The following is a 22788-nucleotide window of genomic DNA, read 5'->3' as shown; positions in this document are numbered from 1 at the left end:
TTTTTGTAGGATTTGTTGTTTATTCATTCAGTCGCTTTTGACTCTTCGTGACTTCATGGATCAGCCCACACCAGAGCTTCCTGTCAGCCGTCAACACCCCCAGCTCCCCCAGGGACGAGTCTGTCACCTCTAGAATATCATCTATCCATCTTGCCCTTGGTCGGCCCGTCTTCCTTTTGCCTTCCACTTTCCCCAGCATCAGCATCTTCTCCAGGGTGTCCTGTCTTCTCATTATGTGGCCAAAGTATTTCAGCTTTGCCTTTAATATCATTCCCTCAAGTGAGCAGTCTGGCTTTATTTCCTGGAGGATGGACTGGTTTGATCTTCTTGCAGTCCAAGGCACTCTCAGCATTTTCCTCCAACACCACAGTTCCGAAGCATCGATCTTCCTTCTCTCAGCCTTCCCTATGGTCCAGCTCTTGCAGCCATATGTTACTATGGGGTTTTGTAGGATAGAGGCACAATATGTGTCATGAGTAAGGATGGCGAGCAGGGGGCTCCCATCCAGACTGTCAAGGCATGCGTAGCACTGAGGAATTGGTCAGCCATTCAAAGAGACACAGATCGGGACCGCCTTAACCTTTGGGGTTTATATGTCTGGGTTTTCCCACGCTTCTGCAGTTTGTTAGGATTCCTGTTAAGTACTAGCAATAAATATTAGAGACCAGTTCCTTGTCTCAGTGTGTTTCCTGGCTGTTAGGACAATATGTAATGTAATGCTATTCTGCTTTTCCATTCAAATACATTCAACATAGTTCAAATCATTAAAAGACAGAAATGAAAAATAAATAAATAAAACCAAGACAACTAATTCCTCTTTAAATAAGCAAACATCACAATAGTTAAGGGTGAAGAAATGTGCCTTAACTCATCTACTGGTAGAAAGAATGGAGCCAAATACAACAGTGCATCCCATACTTTGGAAATAAGTAAGAGAAGGGTCTCTAATACATGCCCCTGGAAGCAGGAGCATCTTCAGAATGGTGTCTCCAGAAAATTTCATTGTCCACATAGGTCCAAATTGGGAACAGGTAAGTAGACTCTATGCAAAAGGTACAGAAATACCATCCCAATAACTCTTAGAATATGGTAGTTTAAGCACAGAATATAAATTACTCATGATTACAGATTTCCAACAGCAACAATAAGAACTATTACATCCTGTAATTTACAGGTTTTAACAACAGTAAAAAGAACTATAAACTTGCTCTCATTTGAAATATGTGCCCTGAATTTCATAATATTTACTGAATTCGGCATTCAGGTTCTACTCTGTGGCATGCTTTCAGTTCTACAGTGACAGTCATCTAGACCACTCTGAAAAATTTGATTCATGTCCTTGAGTCTTGCTAAAATTATAAAGATGCTGTCAGGTGAAAGGAAAGTTTATTAGCAAATAATAAGCTGAACATAAAGTTTTAAAATATTGCATTTAAATAAATAATGAAAACACAGGCTTGTTTATCTGTTCTCTTTTTGAATTTTAACATTTTGAAGTAACAATTTCAGCCTTTTGGCAAAATTTTTGCCTAATTATGCAAAAACCAATTGAGATGAAATTCAGTTATTACAACGTACCATGGCATTTTATTTTTTAGAGCCAATGCCATTTTCCTAAGCTTCTTATTGCCACTTGAGTGTCTTGTGACAGTTAAAACAATGTGTACAGATTACAAGACAGATCTAAAATAATTATTTTTCATGACACATACAGACAGCCATGGAAATTTTGCAGTTAATCACTGAAATGCTTTAAGATGAAGTCTGCTGGTTTTTTTCAAATATTTCAAATATAGGGAATTTTAAGCTTCTACATAAAGATGAACTCTTCTGTAAAAATGTCTTAAAACGTCTTGTGTTACTCCAGGTATGTTTCTCATGACTAATATTAAATGAAGTGAGACTTACAAGAAAACAGTTCCTTTCTTTAAAAAAAATTGAGATTATACGATTGCTGCATCTAATGAATCACTTCCTTTTACGAGCTGACCACCAAATGTCAAAAATTAATGCCAGGATTCAATTCTTCAAAAACATTTTATGAAGGTCAAGTTATACCAACTTAAAAAAAACCCTAAACTTTTAACCTGATGATGTGAGAACTGCAAGTATCTATCTCAGCAGAACTACGAAAAGGCCATTCCATCAACTGCAGATAGATGGAATGGTTTCTGCCAGGTGACAGCTGAGAAGGAAAGATAACTGTTGAAACTGGACCAGCGTGGACATGAAGTTTATCTCTGTTTAACTGAGTTTTGAATCCATAGCTAGCAAGAGTGGGATTGGACTGGGACCATGGCATATGAAAAAATGGCAGCACTTGCAGATCCATTTTCCTACCTCTAATATCTGGTATTTACAATGTAAGGAAAGTCCCAATTTACATCAGTGGGAGCTCTCTTCCTTTTGCAAATTGCAAGAGCTATGTCAACCTGCAATGTAGTGGAAAAGAAAATGTCCTTGCCCTCAAGCTATAATCCCAGAATGATTTCCCCTGTCTCCTGTAAACATTTATTTATTATAGCTAAAACTGCAAACTGAATGAGAATTATCACATCTAGTTTGATCCTACCCATGAATTATGAAGGGCACATCCTTCTTTGGAAAGGAACATTCTCTCTAAAAACAAGATTTGTATTTTACACTCAGGAAGACCCAGAAATAATTTCTAGGAAAATGTCCAACAAACTTTTGCAACTTCTGCGCTGGGACTTTGATTGGAGAAGGGTTCATCAGGGTATCCATAACCGCCCAGAGTCCCCTTTTGGGGAAGATGGGCAGTGATAGAAATTTGAAAAATAAACAAACAAACAAACAAACAAACTTAGTACAAAATCATCAAGTGACACAAAGTAGTTGCCTGTATTCTATCCATGCCCAGATGAACAATGCACGCATCAGTTTTCTACCTTTTGCCATCCATGAGAGAGAAGAGGCTATTAAATAGATTGAACAGTTTTTTTTCTACTCTGTCACCCTCATCTATTGTGACATAGAGTTTTCCTCTCAACAATACATGCCTCTAGTCAACGACTACAGCTGTCTATTTTTATGACTGAGGATAATAAAAGAATCTGGGAAAGGTCAAATCAACTAATTGGTTACAGAGTCAGTTCTCAGTACAGAAGTTGGAAATATTCTTGTGAAGTAAATCAGGTTGACATACTGGATTAGTTGCTGCAGATATTACTGTCATTTTTAACTCTAAACCTGTAATTTTTCATTCATATTTCAAATGGATGAAATAAAATGTTGTCACAGGCATGTTAAGGAAAATATTACAAATTTCTCACTGTAAATAAATGGCTATGTGTATGGTAGTACATAGGTCTATTTTCAAGCAATGCATTTGGATTCATTGCTTACCTTATCCCCAAAGCATAATGAAAAGAAATTACTTGCATTTAATCTAACAAAATGTGATGGGTACTGCAAGTATTAAAATGAGAGAGAGAGAGAGACTTTGAGTAATGTCACTGCATGAAGGCTTCTTCTCTGAAAGATCATGGACCATAATCTACCACTTTGGTCCAATGTAAGTTGGTAGGTTGATGTTTTTCTCTCCCGAACTCTGAGAAAAAGCGACTGACCCAAAGTCACCCAGCCAGCTTCCATAAGGGAAGACCACAGCTCATGGTCTCCTGGCTTCTAGTCTAGCACCTTTAATTATTACACTAAACTAGTACTCTCTCTCAATCTCTTTCTTTCTCTCTCTCTTCCCATACACACCCACACAGCCCAAATCTTAGAAGACTGACATGTTTCATAGTGTTTTGCTATTTTTACTTGAAATCTAATGATATTGTAGCATGTCACCCACACATTTGCAAAAATGTAGGCCAGAATATTGAACACTTGTGAAATTTCTGCCATTTTTATTTTTGATTTTGGGGTTCTATGAATATCACCGGGTTTATGTGCATTACAATACCTGCAAGCATGACATTGTTAACCTTGGATTATGAGATAGTCTTCAAAAACTACTGATGATGTAATGATCTACATAAATGAAAATACAGGGAACTCTACCATCACACAGGCTTTGCTGTGTGGACATTCTTCTCATTTTTTTGTTGTTGTTTATTCGTTCAGTTGCTTCCGACTCTTCATGACTTCATGGACCAGCCCAGGCCAGAGCTTCCTGTCGGTCGTCAACACCCCCAGCTCCCCCAGGACGAGTCCGTCACCTCTAGAATATCATCCATCCACCTTGCCCTTGGTCAGCCCCTCTTCCTTTTGCCGTCTCATTTTACAAGAGCAAAAACTAAAACTGAGGCCCTTACCAATTGTTACTGAAATAAGACATACTTAGCTACTGATCTGTTATAAAGAATTCAGAGGCTTCACTTCCTAGTGCGAGTAGAATTTTTGATACAATTAGTTTTATGTAAAAAGTATCCTTCCACATTTGTTCCACCCACAGTTCTGAAAACAGAAGGGACTTTGAATCAATGGAAATTTCCATAACAGAAATACTGTAGGGACTCTATAATGTAGCCACTTACCCATTGCTCCACAAAAAGAAAAACAGATCCAAAAGAATCATAACAGATTTAAATATGCTGATTTTTCAAAATATCAGAACACCTTTAGGATTGTTCAGTTTGTTTTTTCAAATATATACAGGCTGGGAAAGGTGACGACTGGGGAAGGCAATGGCAAACCACCCCGCTATAGTCTGCCAAGAGAACGTTGCAAAAGCAGCGTCCTTCCAAAGGGTCAGACATGACTCAGTGCTTGCACAGGGGACCTTTCACCTTTTCCATTCATATATACACACAGTTATACATACACATCTGCACATATACTGAACCTCACCACTTAGCCTGCTTTCCAGATTATATTGGTGAGTAAAATCAAGGCTCCCTTTCCATTTTGTGATGGGTTCAAGTTTGATTCAAAGGTAAACAATCTTCCAAATACATAAGACATCTGAAAACCTAAGACTCAGATAAACTGAATTCCTTCTTTGTCTTTCAGACCCCATTACCATCTTGGATGCTATTCTGGTGGCTCACACAGTTCTTCAGAGCAAATATTTGGGGATACAGAGGATCTGGGGTTTGAAAGTGACTCATCCTGCTAGCAGTTTATACTGAAAAATAAATTCAACTCCTTTTTAAAAAATCCAATCCTCACAGCACATTAAAGAAGTCGGAAAATGTGAATCCTGTTCTCCACTATGCTGCAATAACTGTATCCTATATGCAACAGAGATTCTAGTAGATACTGCCTATAAACATCTTTAAGTGAATAAAATCCTTTGCCATCATCTTCACAATTCTGCCCACCCTATTCCTACCTTTGTATCTTTTATTCTCAGTTCACTTATAAAGTTGTCTAAAGGCACATATACAGTATGTCTGGCTCTCCCCTGTTCAGTGATCTCTTACTGTCCAAATATTAATCATATTGTTATACAAAGCTTCTCTTTCCTTGATGGTCCTGATAAGCTTCTAGCTTATAATAGTCATTATTGAAATGAGATGAGCAGGATTTATCTTTTCAGTAAATTAAACCTGCATTCATTTGGAAGTTGAGGAAGAGGAAGTGGAAGAGGAGGGACAGCAAAGAAACTAGCACCTTCCCAGGTGAGCAATCATGCTGACCCATAAGGTGTTCATGCTGTCCATCACCCCAACCTTATCTGGACTTAGATAGAAACAAAAGAAACAAAGATTTTATGGAATCAGAGAACAAAGTTCTTATAGAAGAGCACCACTAGACCAATTTAGTCCTTCCTAATTGTAATAAGGAAATAGGTTCCCTCAACACATGTGAGGCCCAACTTTTGTCTATAGGAAACTACCTCTATTTAACAAACAAGGAGATTCTAAATGACCTGTCCAAGTTTGAGGAAAACTGCAGATTTTAAAAGTCACCTGCCATGGAAGCTTTCCTTTAACTAACAATGTTAAACTAACTAAAGGAAAGTGAAAGTGAGTCTATATTCCATGTATATTATAAACTGTGACTGAAAAAACAACAACAAAGCACTTCTGAATAACTGCAGCTAAATTGCCATCTGTGCAGACTACCCTACATTCATAAGTTTAGGTAATTTTTGTTCTTTGGCAAATAATTGAACACTTGCTCTTGTAACAAATTCAAATTCAATCATCGCTGCATGCCTCCATCTACACATCCAAATAACCCCAGGCATTTTGGGCACTGATTCAATTGTTTAATCCAGCATGACAGAATGATTTCTATCAGCATCCAAGGTTAAAATTTGAAACAGCACTAGTAAATATTGCATTAGAGACAGAACCGAACCCACTATTCTGTCTGACACTATTTTTGGATATTTAAAAAATTTAAAATAGTATTTTCATTATGTATATATTCAGATATCTAGGATATGTTTTAAATTCAACCATAATGAAATTGTGTAAAATTTGTTCATACCAGAGTAAATCGTTCATATCCAAGCAATTTAGACTTAATCAAGGGACTAACTTTACAGCTTTGATCTATACATGGCAGTGGAGAAATGGAAAGCTGACACAAACATGCAGTGGTGTTTGCAGTTATAGTGAAGCAGACTCACACTATATTAACAAATACCTGCTGAAGTCTTCTATAGTTTTATATGGCATTGTGGTTGATTTACTAATTGATGGGACTTCAATGCCATTTCAATCTAATAATTCTAAGCACGTCCACATGCTTAGCAGCTTCCCACACTATTGGTTCAAGTGTGGAAACAGGAGCATGGGAAGTGCCCCAGGAAGACAGAAGGTCTTCTCTAAGAAAACAGAAGCATTCCAATTCCTAGATTAGGGTTTTAAATTAATCTGTAATATAGTACTGCCATTTGTACATAACTGCTGAGCAGTAGTTTTCAGACTGTTTTCCACTGAACCCTAGGATGATTAATCAGGAACAGGAGATGACTTTCTCTAGAAAACTATTACGAAGTGGCAGCAGAAGCGATCATGGGGTGTGTTCCATAAAGCATTTGGTATGTTACAGTTCAATAAATCATAGACTATACACAGATTGTCCATTAAAAAATGTTAATCCCACTTAAGGCACTCAAATAGAACATATGACTTTAATATGTAGACCTACATCCCTGCCCCCCGACCACTCCCACTAATCTCAGTTTGTATGGCACAAGTAGAAATCTGGAGCTATTTTTAACTTGAGAAATATTTTCAAAGGAGATTAGGCTTGCAATCTTGCAATACAATTTCCCAGCAAAGTACAATCAAACATAGGTACCCCAGTAACAGCTGATCCCCAAGTTCAACCTTCTGTAATAGAAGAAGAGCCTTTGGGAATTCACTGTAAGCATTCTGATTCCAGCAAAAGAAAAATAAAAGTAATTGCAACTGACTTCAAGGCTTTCTTTTAAGATTAAAATATTATTGTGCCTACACATACCAAAAGGGGCTTGTTGCCTTTTAAGTAGTTTTCCACATCACACATTCTCTACAATGTATATTTAAAACTAAATTAGATGTATCATCTCTTTGCTCTTGAATAATCTGCATTTTGGTCTTTTTCTGTTTATGTGAAGCAAGTTCATACTGTACTGAGCATAACTATTACATCTCTCTGTGCTAAGGGAATTAATAGTTGAGATTTTATTTTGAACAATGAAATTCCCTGTTATAATGACACAGTAACAATCTGATCACAGCAAGAATTGAAGTATGTGGGGGAAAATGCTATTTTTCAGTTACAAATGCAAAAATTGCTAAAGTACTTCCATGCTGAGATTTAGAATTTGCAAGTAGAAAGTGATTTTAAAACTCTTTGATCTGGATTTCATTCATAGCAATATAATCATTTGTCCATGCCCTAAATTTGACAAGAACAGAGTTTTGCTAATCCTTTGAAACAGGTGCTTTGGAACACACAGGAGCCATATACAGCATCCGGTTTTGAATTATTAAAGATTTAGAAACTGTTCCCAACTGTTCTCCATATGTGCCTTCCAGCTAAGTGAAGTGGCTGTGCATGCATACACATGCAGATAAAACCAGGAGCAGCAACTTATGAAACAGCCACACCATCTTAAAAGACAGGAGTGCTTTAACAATCAGAAAGAGGTGCTTTATATACATTCCTGTGTACTGCAAAGCACCTCTACTGAAGGATCTGCAAAGCCTTAATGTACATAGATAAATTTAAAAGTATAGTATTTCACCACATAATATAATTGCAACTTATCTATGTATGCTCAACTTATTATGCAAGCAAAATACTAATTCTTCAGACTAGAATCCTGTGCAATTGCTTCCCATTACAAAACACAGTCTTGTGTATGTACAGGGCTACAGACCTTCTCTGCAAACCAAAATTTTCCACTGCTGATCTTTAGTACAATAGCCTATAAGAATCTCTGGTCAGGATCAATAAGATATCTGGATCAATAACAGTAAGGGCCAATTTTTGATGGCAGGATCAATCAAACAAAGGGTTTTATTTTCAGAAGCTTGAGAAGGGAAAGTCTCAAATAAAAATTATGTTAAAAATTTAGTGGTTCAAAAACCACTAAAATTTAGGTCGCTAAATATGCTATGGATTTAAGAAGTCCTTCACATAACTTCAACTCTATATTATTTTACTGTTTCTTCATAATATATTAATGTATTAATCAAGGTCTGCTTGGGTATTGATGTAAGACTCAAGGAATTATGGGAAAGGAAAAAGCCACTGTTCTCTTTCATTCGATCCTCCCCAACACCACCACCCCTGCCCTTTGAGACTTTGGAGGTTGAAGGCCTGCAGCTAGGAGCTAGCAGACTTATGCTGTCTGACTGAGAAAAGTTATACCAACACATACAAGATCTATGTTTATACTGGGGAGAATCTAGTAACTTTCCCTATGAGTGCCCTACCAAAATTTCTGAAGTATCATCTAAGTTTAATATTTACGGGAAAGAGGGAAATTTAACAGGCAGATGCCCTAAATGTTTCAGATGTGGCCTGTTTGGAAAGGAGTCAGCCCCAGCTTCCAGAGACCCAGAGGTTGGGTCACACAGAAGTGGAGCACAGAAATCTGCAGCTATGCATCAACATTCACCGGCTTTAATTAATTAAATTATATGGCTGCCCACTTATACACACCTCTGGGCTGCTTACAATGGTTTAAAAATAAGTTAAGTAAAAATAGAATAAAAACCGGTTATGTTGGGGGAAATCACAATTTTACAGAGACAACCCAACTCAAAGGTTGGTATCCGTATCATCTTGGCCCAGTACCTGTGAAAGAGGCAGGTTTTCAAGGCATTTAAAAGCAGGCAGGGTTAGGGCTGTATGGATTTCCTGGGGAATGTGTTCCAGAGGGCAGGTGCAGTGTCAGAGAAGTCACACTTTCTGGGCCCTGTCAGATGTCATTGTTTAAAAGGCAGGACCCGAAGCATGCCAGCCCTGTCAGATCTTATTGGACAGGCAGCTTATTTATTCATTTCTTTATCCAGTTTAAATGACCTCCAAGAAACCAAGAAACTCTGGCAGTGAACAAAATAAAAGCAGAGAATTTCATTAGAACAAGAAGCCAATGAAAACTGCATTGAGGCTCAATAAATCAAATATCCAGGCTCTACTGTTCTTGTTACCCTACAAACCCAGTCAGCCTTGGAAATACAACTGGGTAACCCTAGTAAATGCTGAGGCCACAGTCAACTTTACTGAAGTCTGAAACTTCCATCATGAATATGCTCTACCCACTCAACTTATCCAATTCCCTGCTATGATTGAGTCTACTGATGGCCAGCTCTTCTGAACATCAATAGTCTGCTCTGGGTAGACCTTCTGCATATATACAGCTTTTATATTGTCTGCAATTAACCAATTTACCTAACCACAGGTAAATTTTATATAGCATTGTTGTTAATATTGTATGAAAGCTGTGTCTATAAGCTTCTATTGCAAACATGTTTCTGAATATGGGCTTAAATATCTAGAGAGTCAAGATTTATCACCACTGCTTGGAATGAACTCTGACATAAGTAAGTTTAAGAGTACAGGATACATTAATCAAACAAAACAATATTGGAAATAATATTAAATATTTTCCTGCAGTGCAGGTAATAATGAAAATGGCGGCCAAGTCTACTGCATATGAAGTTGGATTTAGAAATTAAGATTTTAATTATTTCCTGGTTTTCTCCCTGATTTTGAGCTTCAAAACAGAACAATGCAATGCTTTAATGCACTTTTAGGCAGTCCCTTCTATCTGGCTAAAAGCTTATTTCATTATCTTGCCATAGCACACCAACTGCTTCAGACCCTAATGTTTTATATGGTTCTAAGATCACAGCTATACACAAGCCCACACCATCCAGTTACTGAATGAAAAAGAATGTTATCTGAATTGGGAAAAGAGGGTTCTGCTAATTTTCCCTGACTTATTTGAATTCAGATCAGCTCTTTAATATTGTGACAATGTACAAAGAAGAGTATTGGGGTAGAGAAAATGCATCAATTCAGTTTTTAATTTTAACTGTAACACTTCCTGTCTCATGTTCTATTTGAGAGGTTTCCTTGTTCAGCTTTCAAGGATTGCCATGGGTTTATCATCCCAAATCTGAAACTTCAAGTATTTATTTCCATTAGCTCAAATGAATATTATGTTCTCTATCTTGTCCATTAATATACAAAATGGTTTCTCTAGGGGTAGCCATGTTAGTGTGCTGCAGCAAAACCCAAAATACATGAAAGCCAATAAATTTATTGTAGTATAAGCATTTGTAGAAAATAGTCTACTTTATTCAATGGATGAAGCATTATCTTGAACTGCAAGAATATATACTTATTGTTGGGGAAGTTTATTCACCATGTATCTGATAAAGCATACCCTAGTCTATGGAATTTTATACAATTATAAACTTACACACACACACACACAATACAGAGATAAAACAATTTTAGGTTGCATTGACAACATCTAAATCACTATTAGATTATATATTTTAAAACTATAAATCACATATTCATTTACAATTGGTCTAACTAGCTTGAGATGATAGGAACTGAACTCCTAAAGACCTTGTGGACAACAGATTATATTTAATTCAGTATTTCAGCTTTCCAGAAATGTCTTTGCCTTGTCATTTCTTTAATCAAATTTTACTTTATAAACTCTTTAGTGTAGGTAGCTTTCTTTTTTTGTTTATGCTGGTCTGCAAAATGTCAAGTAAGTCTGTGGCATAAAGCTTTCATACAACATGAACAACAATGCCATATAAAATTGCAAAATAAGAATGGCTAATAAAATAGTATCCCTAGTCAGTAAAATCCAGTTAAACTCAGTATAATCCACTACAGGTATTAAGAAGCAGAAAGGGCTTTATCTGCACATAACATTTAACAAAAAAGAAGAAAGAGGAGTGGGAGTTGGGAACATGCCTGGGAAGGGAATTCAATCATAGGATCTTTACTGATGGATGTGAGAAGGTATTCCTTTCCATACTCACTAAAAGCTTTAAAGGCTAAGGCCAATTCTTTGAATTTCACTCGAAACAAACAGATGGTGAGAGAGATCTTCTACACTGGTGTAATAACTAAAAAGTCTTGCCATTACTTTTCAGAAGCAGCTTGATAGCCTGTATAGGTGATAGTCCAGCTGAGATATTATTACTATATGGATAACTATAGCAGACCACCTGTCTCCAAAAAGGGATTGGCACATCAGCTAAAACTGGTAAAAGAAGTGGAAGAAATCCACTTCTGCAGCAATCTTGGATTTAAAAATACCCTTGTACTGGCCTGTCCAAAGCAGGTTAAATACCATTTCCTTGGACAGATTAATCATTGGCAAGCAGTATCTCTGCCTAGTATTAAAGTTCTGTATTCTAGCTTCTGATCTAATCTCAATACTAGCTTCGCAGACCTAGTATTCATATACTGTTGTTATATTCCAGTGAAAAGAATGGATAGAGCTGTGTGTCTTCCACTTATGGATAGTTCCTAACTCCAACCAAGTATTCATTCTTTATCTGTACCAAACAAGGAATGGAACAGAATCCTGTAGAACATAATAGCATAAGTACTTGGTACCCAATTACAGCAGCCTTCCTGGAATCTGCCTGTCAAGCAGAGGCACAGCCACCAGGCCCATCTATTCTAGACTTGATCTTCATTCAAGTCAGGTAATCAGGAAGGGCACCATGATTGATTGTACTTAATGCAACTAAAAGGTCCAGAAGAATCAATATGGATGCTATTCTTCTGGCCCAAAAAATGCAACCAAAATGTTTCCAGTGCAGAAAAACCCAGAAAAATCAATGTTGCACAAGACACCTTGAGATGAATAACCGTACCCAACAAGCATCTTGCGACTAAAAATGAGATATGCTAAATGAGTTAATAAGAAAAAGACTTAAAACACAAGAACTAAGGCTTAGTAACTCCTGTTTGGATGTAACTTTGTTTTAGTCTTAGGAGGCTGACTCTTGGGCTGGTAAGTCTTTCTTCTCCTCAGCAGTCTTCAGCAGTTCTGAGGAAGAGAGTAAAAGCTTTCATTTCCAGTTTAGCATTATATTAAAACCTGGACAAAACTTATTTTTTAACTATGATTCAGTGAAATAAGTCTGAATAAATCATGATCTACAGTTTGGATACAGCACTGAACAGCTGTTAACTGAAAAACAGAAGCAGAGGAAGAAAAAGGGATCATATTACAAGCTTCATACTCCCACACAACATTAACCAAGAAGTGTGCATCTTTTGTAAGGGGATCAATGGGACATTTAACCTTCAAGGAGTATGCTACAAGGCAATTAATTAAAATTGATTTAATTAAATCCGTTATTAGAGTTACCATACTTCTATCATATATAATTCAGTGGCAATTTATGGAGGGGTTTTTAGGGCTATGCCCAAAACTTTTAGAGTCTGCCTACAGTTCTGGGTTTCAATGGACAATCCTGGCAAGCCACAAGTGTTTTCAGTTTCTTCTCTGCTATTCATTATTAAGTTAGCCTTCATTTGATTAGCACAATAAGCAACAGTAGTTTCTGAGAGAAATAAGCTGGAAAGATAACTAAGATAAAGCAAGCTCCATGTACTGTATACCATAAGCGTTGAGAGCCATATTTCACCCAGTTAAGTTCCCTTTCTCTGCTGAAGGACCAAAATAACAGCCCATTTCAGGTCAACAACCGAGAAACACAGTATGGATAGGTGAGGGCTCATGGTTCCCATACCACTTTATTGCCTATGAAAAGCCTGAAAGGAATAATCATTCCATCAGGTTCTAGAGAGTACTGACTGCCAACATGTGTCGTGACTTTTCAGAGAAAACAGCTGTTTCCACTGACATCACAACCATTTGTGTCATATCAGAGTGGAGCCATCTAGTCTGATTACTACTGTACTCCTTTCTTGCAGGTACTTAAGGAAAGAAGGGAAGGGACCAAGAGAAACAGACAGCCAGTAGTGTGCCTCCACCTGCATCATTGGTGTGTAGCAGCTCATTTTACTTCATTAAAGGGACAATCAGATAAATACACAGAGGCTGGGAGTAAGTACTGAAAATGTTCTTGATGTTCCTCTGCACAAACACATCCTTCGGCCATCCAAAAAGATCTATAGAATAGATGCACTGAAGGACCTACCTTTAAAAGCTTTTGCCATAACTATTTATATTTTTAAATTAGTAGTGATGGAAAAAAACCAACTTGGCTTGCTTGAACAAAGACCATCAGAAACTGCAATGCAGCAAATAAAAAGAAGACAGAAATTGTGTTCATTAGTTTTTACTGCATAAGAAAATATAACCAAGATTCTTCCATTTTAAACTACCAGGAACTTTCTAATGCATTTTAATTCCTTGTTATGAATTTTTTTTTTTTAATCTTAGCCTTGTTCAGCTGTAGCCAAGTGCACTTACTTCTGGCATTATACTGGAGCTTACCTGCATTTTAAGAAGAGAGTAAAGAATAAAATTCTTGGTCTTAAACTCCATTAAAACACATATGGAAACTTATCTATTGGATTCCTAATTAAAATGTTTTTTAAAAATCTGGTGTCATTTCAGCTCCAGATTATGATTTGTTTTTTGTGAATCATAAGAGAGCTTTCAACTTACACTTTGCACATGAGAAGTGCAGAGAAGTGCATATCCAATATCCAGCTATGGTTTTACCAGAAGGTTGTTGCTCTGCTTACTTAACAAATACTCCAGCTATTCATGCATATATGCCTTTATTAAATAATTTCTTTTGTTCAAAAAAGGTAGGATTTCTATTATAATTTTCTTTAAATGCATACTATTTAATCATTCAGATGAGTTAGCAAGTAAATTGCATACATGCGTACGTGTAATAAACAAGCTAATTAAACATACTTTACCAGTTAGATATCTTAGCTTAGTCTTCATTTTATATATTAAGTTGTAGCATAAAAGTATATAGTTATGGATCTGGATACATAATATATGATTTTTCCAACGTATGAACCCGAACTTGAGATTTCTCCATATAGAGCTATCAGTGTAGGGACTCTGAAGCAACGGCTACATTTCCACGTAGTTTTGTTCTCTCCCATTAGCTTTTCATACCAGTAAGTGTAGCTAACAAAGCTGCACAGTTCCATCTATTGAACTGGGGACTTTGGGCTTATTCTCAGAACAAACCAGAAGCCAGGTCTGCTCTTGTCCCAGAGCAACAAAAGAATTTCATTGGTTCATACTATCTAGATAGTATGACAGAACCACCTAGGTTTGTGAGCTACACTCAGGGACTAGAGAAATTAAAATATTACTCTTTCATGACAGCATAACTAAAACCTTTTTAACAGCTGGTAGTCAATATCATTCTGGTGATCTGTTTCAATGAAGATAGAATGGCCAAATAAAACATTGGTGATGGGTGGAGATTATCACCCAGTAGGCAGGACAGGGCAAGCAAATTCTGATATGTAACTGGATGTTCAAGTATTAGGACTGAAAAGGAAACAGACAGCTGGACTTGCTTTCTGCAATAAAGTCTGTGTCACTGCAGTTTTATTAATAGCATGAATCTTCATTTTATGGTCATGTTGTAATAAACCTTACGTTACAGGAACTCCATCTCTGGTGACCTTCTAAGGAAACTGAGTCTTAGATAAGCATTTGAGTGATATTTATTTGCACTTGAAACTGAGGTTCTCATCCAATATTGACATAATTGTTTTTTACCAAGGAATGACTATAGCCTTGTTCTAATTGATGTAAAAAACCACAATTGTCTCAATGTAGTAAATTGACCATTTAAAAATATTCGCAGTAAACAAGTATGCAACCACAGTGTCCCACAATAACCTTCATTTGCTATTTACCCCTGGATATGTGTATTTACAACAAAGTTATAAGCCTTCCCCAGGACTCCATATAGCTCATCAATTGCACTGAGGGTAACTCTAAACAAAGCCTGTCATTTTTGTTAATTTAGTGCTATTAGATGAGTTATCCTGATAAAGGGCTGAAAACAAAATGGATGATGTCAGATCACGAGGATCAGCTTGTATTCTTATAGATTAAATCATGTTAATAATTAATTAATGATTAATAATGTATATTTATGATATTTTGGGGTGTTAAGAAAAAAGTAGTTATAATGTAAGAAATAATTATCATTCAGCCCAGAAACCCGTTATTTGTTAAGATTAGTACTGGACATTTATATATCAGATTGCCAACCCAGTATAACAATATAATCTTTGTAATTTCTTTAATATATTATTCAACCTTCAAAGTTGCACTTCTAATATCCCTCATTGTACAAAAGGGCATTAGCTGAGCAAAATATATTTATGTATGCTTGTATCAGAGGAAGGGAGAATAAAATCAATGGAACTATTTGCTTGACTAAAGCAGAATACGTAACTCCTGTCTCTTGCAGAACACAAGATCTAAATCCTTTTGACATTAGATAAAAATGAAATTTCAGCATCGCCATCAATTCAGCATCAAATTTCTTGGTTAGCCAAAACTGAGGTAGGGGAGGAAGAAAGTGGTTTAAGTTTTTAATCTTATTATAAAACAGACTCTAAATATGCAGACTGCAATATAATTTGGGCAGTCATTATACTACTAATACAGTGGATCAAGCAAGGTTTGATCAGTATTGTATTAGATTTTTTTCCTAAAAAAATATTTTTAGCATAATATGATGACACTAAATGGTTACCAACAGATACTTCTCAAAGGCCAACAAGCAAAACAAACAAAAAATGCCCATCAACCTTCCATCTTTTAAAAAAGTGTGGTCCTGACTGTAAAAAAACTTTGTTATCTCAGGCAAAGAAGTACACCATTTTGACTCTCACTAAGAGTGAAACATTATGCATTTTGTTCCACAGACTTTTCATTGGCCTTGGTTGTAGTTTTCCTCTGTAGTTTTCATTTTGGTTGCTTATTTTTTTTAATTTTCTGTTTTAATCCTATGTAAATCACTCAGAGTTGTAATTTATAAGTTGAATGGCCATATAAATTGATTGATTAAATAAAAATAAATATAATTACAGTTTTTTTAAGCATTTCATATATACGAAGTAATCGAGTCAAGCCAGGCTACACTCCCTCAAACTCCCTTTTTCATGTGGGGTTTCAGACATGGCAAGAATTAAATGACTGATTCATTGATTGATTATGTGCCATCAAGTTGTTTTCAACTTCTAGCATCCGCATAGATAGATTTTTTTCCATGATGACCTATCCCTAATTTGTTCTTTCAAGTCTCTCAATGGTGCCCTCATCACCACTGTAACTGAATCCATCCACCTTGCCGCTGGTTGTCTTCTTCTCTTTCCTTCCATCTTTCCCAGCTTTAGAGCCTTTTCCAGAGAACTAGGTCTTCCCATAATGTGTCCCAAGTAGGGTTAATTTGAGTCTGGTAATTTGTGCCTTAAGTGAGAACTCTGGGTTGATTTGTTTGATGATCCATCAGTTTGTTTTCTTGTTGTCCACAGTATTCTCAGGAATCTTCTCCAACACCAAAGTTCAAAGGTGTCAACATTCTTCCTATCCTGTTCCTTTAAAGTCCAACTTTCTCTTCTGTAGAGTGTCATGGGAATATCATGGTTTGCATGATTCTGATCTTTGAAGGTATAGACACATCATGGCATTTGAATATCTTTTCCAAGGCCTTCATGGCTGCTCTACCAAGTGCTAGCCTGCGGCGTATTGCTTGACTGCTTGTTCCTTTACTGTTGATGGTTGATCCTAAAAGGCAGAAACTATCCACCACTTCAATATCTTAATTGTCAGTTCTAAGGATAATTATAGTTTTTTTTTTACTTCTATCCTGAAGAGGATGAAACTTGATGACCTGCATGTACTTTTAAGGATATCCTCAAAGCTACTGCTTGCTACTGAGCTGAACATAATACCTCTTGTCGATACTGTCCAGGGTTCTTCAGAAGTGGCATATCCATCATCCTGTCCATATCAGATTGTACTACAGTACTGGTTTACAGCCACCTTTTTGACCATTATCAATATAGTGCCTATGTCAACAGAACTGGTGGCTACTTGTTGCTGTGGAATGACAATTCCCAACAATTGCAACCAATATAGCCAGTGCAAGATATAATAGAAATTGAAGTTCAGCAAAACCTGCAGGAGTATAAATTTCTTATGTTTGCTTTATAGGATAATATTATTACAGCAGTGAATGCCTAAAAGCTCATAATTATCTAGAACATTTTCCCTTATACAACCTCTGTTGTATAAACAGATTTGATTGAAAAATCTTGTATTCATAGAATAACAAATCAAATTTATAGTAAATTAAGATGAATTAAAAAGTGCTTGAAACTCCTATGCTTAAGGACCTGATTACAAGTAGTATTGGCTATTAAGCAGTTATACAAGCAATGCATTCCAAATCTTATTAGCTATTTATATACCAGAACTGCAGGTCTTGAAGCTGGTTTATTTGCATCATGGGCAGCATAGCCCTATTACTTGCTGAAGTAGCTGTTTCTAAAATAATTAGCCAAAGTATATGTTCCAGTGTATTTATGAAAGGTAACAAAACTGAAGTATTCCAATCTGATTAGACCCAAATCATTTCAGAGCTGCTAAAAAGCCACAGCTCCCCCTAAATCAATTTGGAGTCCAGTCCAGTGCTCAGACTTGTACATGCTTCACTTGGCATAAAATTATTCAAGGTCGGCATTACAGCCTCATCATTTCTCTGTCAGATGACAGATGAGACTGATGGCTTATGCTTCAGCTGTCACCAGAGCACCCATGAAGAACTAGCAAGCAGCCAGAGTTCTATTTGAAAGACTAATTCTTCCCGTCTTGCATGGTCTAACAGCACAGATGTTCGACTACATTATCTTCAAATGCTTGTTCTACACTGGCCAAGACAGGGATTGCCCACCTGTTCAGGTGCAAGGTTTCATAACATTTTTGGCATGGAAACCAATTTTTTTTTAAAAAGTTTCAAAATGAAAATTTATAATTTTCAATTTTTGGTGATCTCTCAACTGAAATATCATGTTTTCTCATATGAAAACTCACAAGTTCTCATGCAAGCCCAACAAAATTGTATGATGTTTGACCTTTTTTTTAAAATTAAACTTTTAAAAATGAAGGTTGGAATTCTGGAATACCAACTAGGGATGACTAGGCATGTGCAAATCCAGGACTGCTGACTTTGGGGCTAAGATGTGTTGTAAAGCAGGAATTCTCAGTTTAAAACCTGCCTCTGTCCTAAACTAATGATGTCTTCTTAGGCAAACCATTCTCTCTCAGACTCATTCTATAACATAGCAAGGATAATACTGAGCTACAGTACAAGGTCACTCTAAGGACATGGTCAGATGTAAAGAGGACAAGACTGAAGTGGGCATTTTCAAAAGTGTAGCTTGTCACTATCAAAAGGCTTTAAGCCATACATTTAGGGTGTATAGAAGGCATAAACTGTACCATAATCTTGTCATTTTGCATATGTCACTTGCCATTTTGCATACATCACCATAAGTACTTAAAAATCATAAGAATAAAATCCAGCTACACACAAGAAACTACATGTGGATGGGGAGCTATTCCATCATATGTTTAGTTTAATACAGAGATCAGTCTTGTCATCAGAACTATGCAAATAGATTTATCCATTATAACAGCAAAGAATTAAAATCAGATCTTACTACACTCAAAGTAAGCATGTTATAAGGGAAGTCTCAAACCAGGCGTAAATGTACTTTCTCTTGTCGCTTCTCATACTTCTAAAACCAAAGAGAAAACCTCTTGCTTAATGCTGAAGCAATTACTTCTGGAGGTGAGTATTCACAGGTCAGGATTCAGACTCAGATATGTTATTTTTGAATTAATGGCTATACTAGACAATCCTTTGAATACTTACTCAAGACCTTTTCCAGATGCTGTAATTTTCCTCAAAGGGCTTTTCAGCTAAGGCTGAATTAACGAAATTCCATTATCGCAGCAGGCACTTCAGCAGCTATTGTGGAGAACAGCTATTTCTCCACAATAGCACTTAAAAATAGTAGATGTAGTTCCTGGAAAATTAATTATTAAATAATCCTTCTTCTTCCAAGAAATCACTCTGTTGCACCTGTTTTGCTATAAGCCCACTACTTCGCTAGAGAGTAGCAAGTAGGAACTGTGTGGAGATGTCACAGACATTTATTCTTCTCTTGTGGTATTTTCTCTGCCCTTGAAAAAAATGTTTGAACTTGCTTTTGTCTCCTTCCTTTGAGGTTTCTACAATTCATGTGAACAGCATCCTTATTTTAAATAGATGTATAATGTAATAAATTGCTGCTACATACAAGAATGTCCTGCTTATCAGGGACATCATTTCTAACGGCTGATACAAGCAAAAAAACTAGAAAGCACAAGAAATATTTCCTCCACTGTCACTCTAATGAGGGAATGATCTTCTGTTTAGAAGGTTTCTGAAAGTGTCTTGAAGGTTCTGCTGGAAAAACAATATTCTTAAGACTGAAAAACCTTATAAGTGTTTATTTGATTCCAGAATGTGTGGCATCAACAAAATGTCTGCATTCTTAATTCTCATGAAGTACAAGCAAGTCCTGTCTGGTTCAGACACAGATCTATTGCTATGCTTTGGATTACCAGTTTGGTAGGGATGCCTAAGCAGCATTTCATTAATCACTTACAATTTGATGGAGAAATGCTGTGCAACATTTCCATTAATTAGATAACTCTTAATTGCCTCTCAGCCTCAAAAGAGTCCAGACAAACCAACCACTCACAGAAGCTTATCATTAAAATCAATTTGACAGGAAACAACAACAGTAGAACTTGATTTGGCAGGATGTTAGCTCTGTTTATACAGTAGATTCTTAAAAACAAAAAACCCCAAACACTCTTCCCAAGATGGCATTCTAAGTACATTTACTTAGAATCAAGTTCAGGTGACAATTCTGCCCTTTATCATTTCCAATTATGAATGTCTAGGATTAGGAAGCAGGCACTTTTTTTTCCTTTTTTTCTTTTGCTATGTTTGCCTGGATTTCTCAGCAGTAGCTGGAGTGTGTTTTAACAGATGGGCCAGGAAGCAAACTGCAGGCTGTAAACCAGTGAGCCGGCTGGAATCTGCACTGAGCGATACTGAACTGAATGCTCGTAAAGTTCACGGACACAGGCAGACTCAGACTTGTACACCGTTCCACAGCGAAGAGAACACACGCATAGTACACATAGGGGCCAACCTCCCCCCACCCCCCACCAATCCAGGGGAAGTTCAACACTTGGCATTCGGAACTGCATTCTTGTTACACACATTATAGCCCATCATTTGGCATAAACAAAGGAAGGCAAACAAGAATGCTACATCCATATCATTTACCTCTCGAGAGGCACTCACACACACTCATACAAAGAAGCAAGAAAGAGATCTGCAGAAATAAATCTGACAAGGGCTGGCGCTGACAACATTTGCTGCCAACATTTTAAACATCTGCACATTTTGGGGCATCCAGATGCAACTGTCCAAAGGGGAAGAAAGAAAATAAGCTGTAGCAATAAAGGACAGCTCCCTTCCTCCCCCCTGCCCCCCATGAGAGACTATTCTTGACAGTCGCTATTCTAGTACGGGAGGAAAAGACAGATCAAGGTGGGCTGACATTTTAGCTCATGCTATTTAGCTTTTGTCAGCTTGTTTTTGCAACTAAAGTGTTGCCATGGGAAGTGTTATATTTGTATATACAGGGTCATACGCACTCTTTTAATATATAGGCGGCTGCATCCTGTAATAAAAATGCACAGATTTGTATTTAGAAGGTAAGATCTCTATTGTATCAGTCAGTTTCAAAAGCTTTCAGTACATCTGCGTTTTCCTTTAGGGAAGATAATTATCCAATTATATTCAGAAACATCACTAGTTAAGTCTCCCTAACCTATTCCCCTTTGAGTCACAAAACTGGCACCTAAATATGGTGATGAAAATTATTGTAAAGTAGGATGAGGAGTCACTTTTTTTGAGGGAAAAAAAGTTTTCATCCTTTGGATCCTCCCAATTGTAACTAATTTTATCTTTTTCCCCAGCCTTTTCCCCTGTCTACTGTTTGTATATGATCGTACCAGAACGCCTAAATCACAGTTTTTCTGTCAGATAAAGAGAAAGAATCAAGGGGACAAATGAACGGGTTTCTTACCCGCGCGGCAATCTTTCCCCATTATTTTTACTACACGTAGCCCACTGGCAATATTATAGGCGGAGAGTAAGTTGGAAGGGCGGTTAACAACCCCAACCTGGCGATGGCAGCGCAAACTCCGGGCTGTGAGCAGTTGAACCCCGAGCCTTCCCGTCCACACGGACCGACCATCCACGCCGAGAGAAATCACGGGGCCTGATGCGGGAACTCACCCTCCTCCGGCGCTCGACACCCCCCTGCTCATTCCTCGGGAAGGGTCCCACTCTCAAGGCGCCGTCCTCCCGGCTCTGGGCAGCCGCATCCTTCGCCCAAGCCGGCTGGAGGGACAGGGAGCCCAACACTCAGGGGCGTCCCTCTCGGCCAGCCCCTGACAATTCATTGACCTCTTACCGAGCGCCGCCAGCCTCGGCTACGCGGCCAGCAGTGCCAGCAGAGAGAAGACCGGGGAAGGGGGCGGGGAAGGGGGCGGGGTCGGCTCTGCGGAGTGGCAGCCGCCGATTTCTCCTCGCCCGGCTGGAAGCGCTGGACTGGACACAGGGCGGGCGAGAGCGAGAGGGAGAGCGGGAGGACAGATGGCCTTTGGGAGGAAGGGACCCCTGGTGGACAGAGGGCGGAAGCGCGGCTGGGGCACGCCAACCGGCCAAGTGTCCAGGTAGAACAAGCGGGGCGAGGGGGAGGGGCGTTTCGTCCGCCCGCCGCGTTTGCCGGGGGTGGGGGCTGCCGTTTCACGTCTTGTCTTTCCAGGCTCCAAGGGCAAAATGCGTTTGCCAGAGCAGTAGGTGGGGCACCGCTAGTCCAGAGTAAAGGAGACTCGTTTGTTTCAGAACTGAACTTCTCACATCTAGCGGCGTTTTGCTTTGTGCATCTGTTTCTTTTTCCTTCCTTATTTTGATTGTTTTAAAGTATTCATTTATTAGGCTTTTTGTTGTTATTTTCTTTCCCTATTTATGTCGGACTTCGTTTTGGCTATAGAGTGACTCATAGCTGGATGCAGAAGGATCTAGTTTAAAACAAAAATAAAACTTTACCTGCATTTTAAGAGATGGCTTAAAATACTAACGGAGACTTAAAGAAAAGGAGAAGATCCCCTACACTTTTGATCCACTGATGGCGTAATGACCACAGACTGCTCAGCTAAGGTTCCAATGACTTCCTGGTCATTGGTCCAGGTCCTCATCGGGCTCAGTACCTTAACTA

General features: G+C 37.8%; 1 protein-coding gene across 1 annotated transcript in view; it reads right to left on the bottom strand.

Annotated features, from left to right (window-relative positions):
* Positions 1 to 22029, bottom strand: part of MARCHF3 (membrane associated ring-CH-type finger 3) — a 137642-nt gene extending 115613 nt beyond the window's left edge. Inside the window, exon 1 of the mRNA XM_063295272.1 lies at positions 21804 to 22029. The gene's annotated coding sequence lies outside the window, so the exon portion shown is untranslated. The remainder of the gene's footprint in view (positions 1 to 21803) is intronic.
* Positions 22030 to 22788: the final 759 nt, after the last annotated feature.

The sequence above is a fragment of the Candoia aspera genome, chromosome 2 (assembly GCF_035149785.1).
Source record: "Candoia aspera isolate rCanAsp1 chromosome 2, rCanAsp1.hap2, whole genome shotgun sequence".
In the NCBI taxonomy this organism is placed as follows: Eukaryota; Metazoa; Chordata; class Lepidosauria; order Squamata; family Boidae; genus Candoia; species Candoia aspera.
Note: the sequence above shows the minus strand (reverse complement) of the source record. Positions and strands in the feature narration are given on the sequence as shown.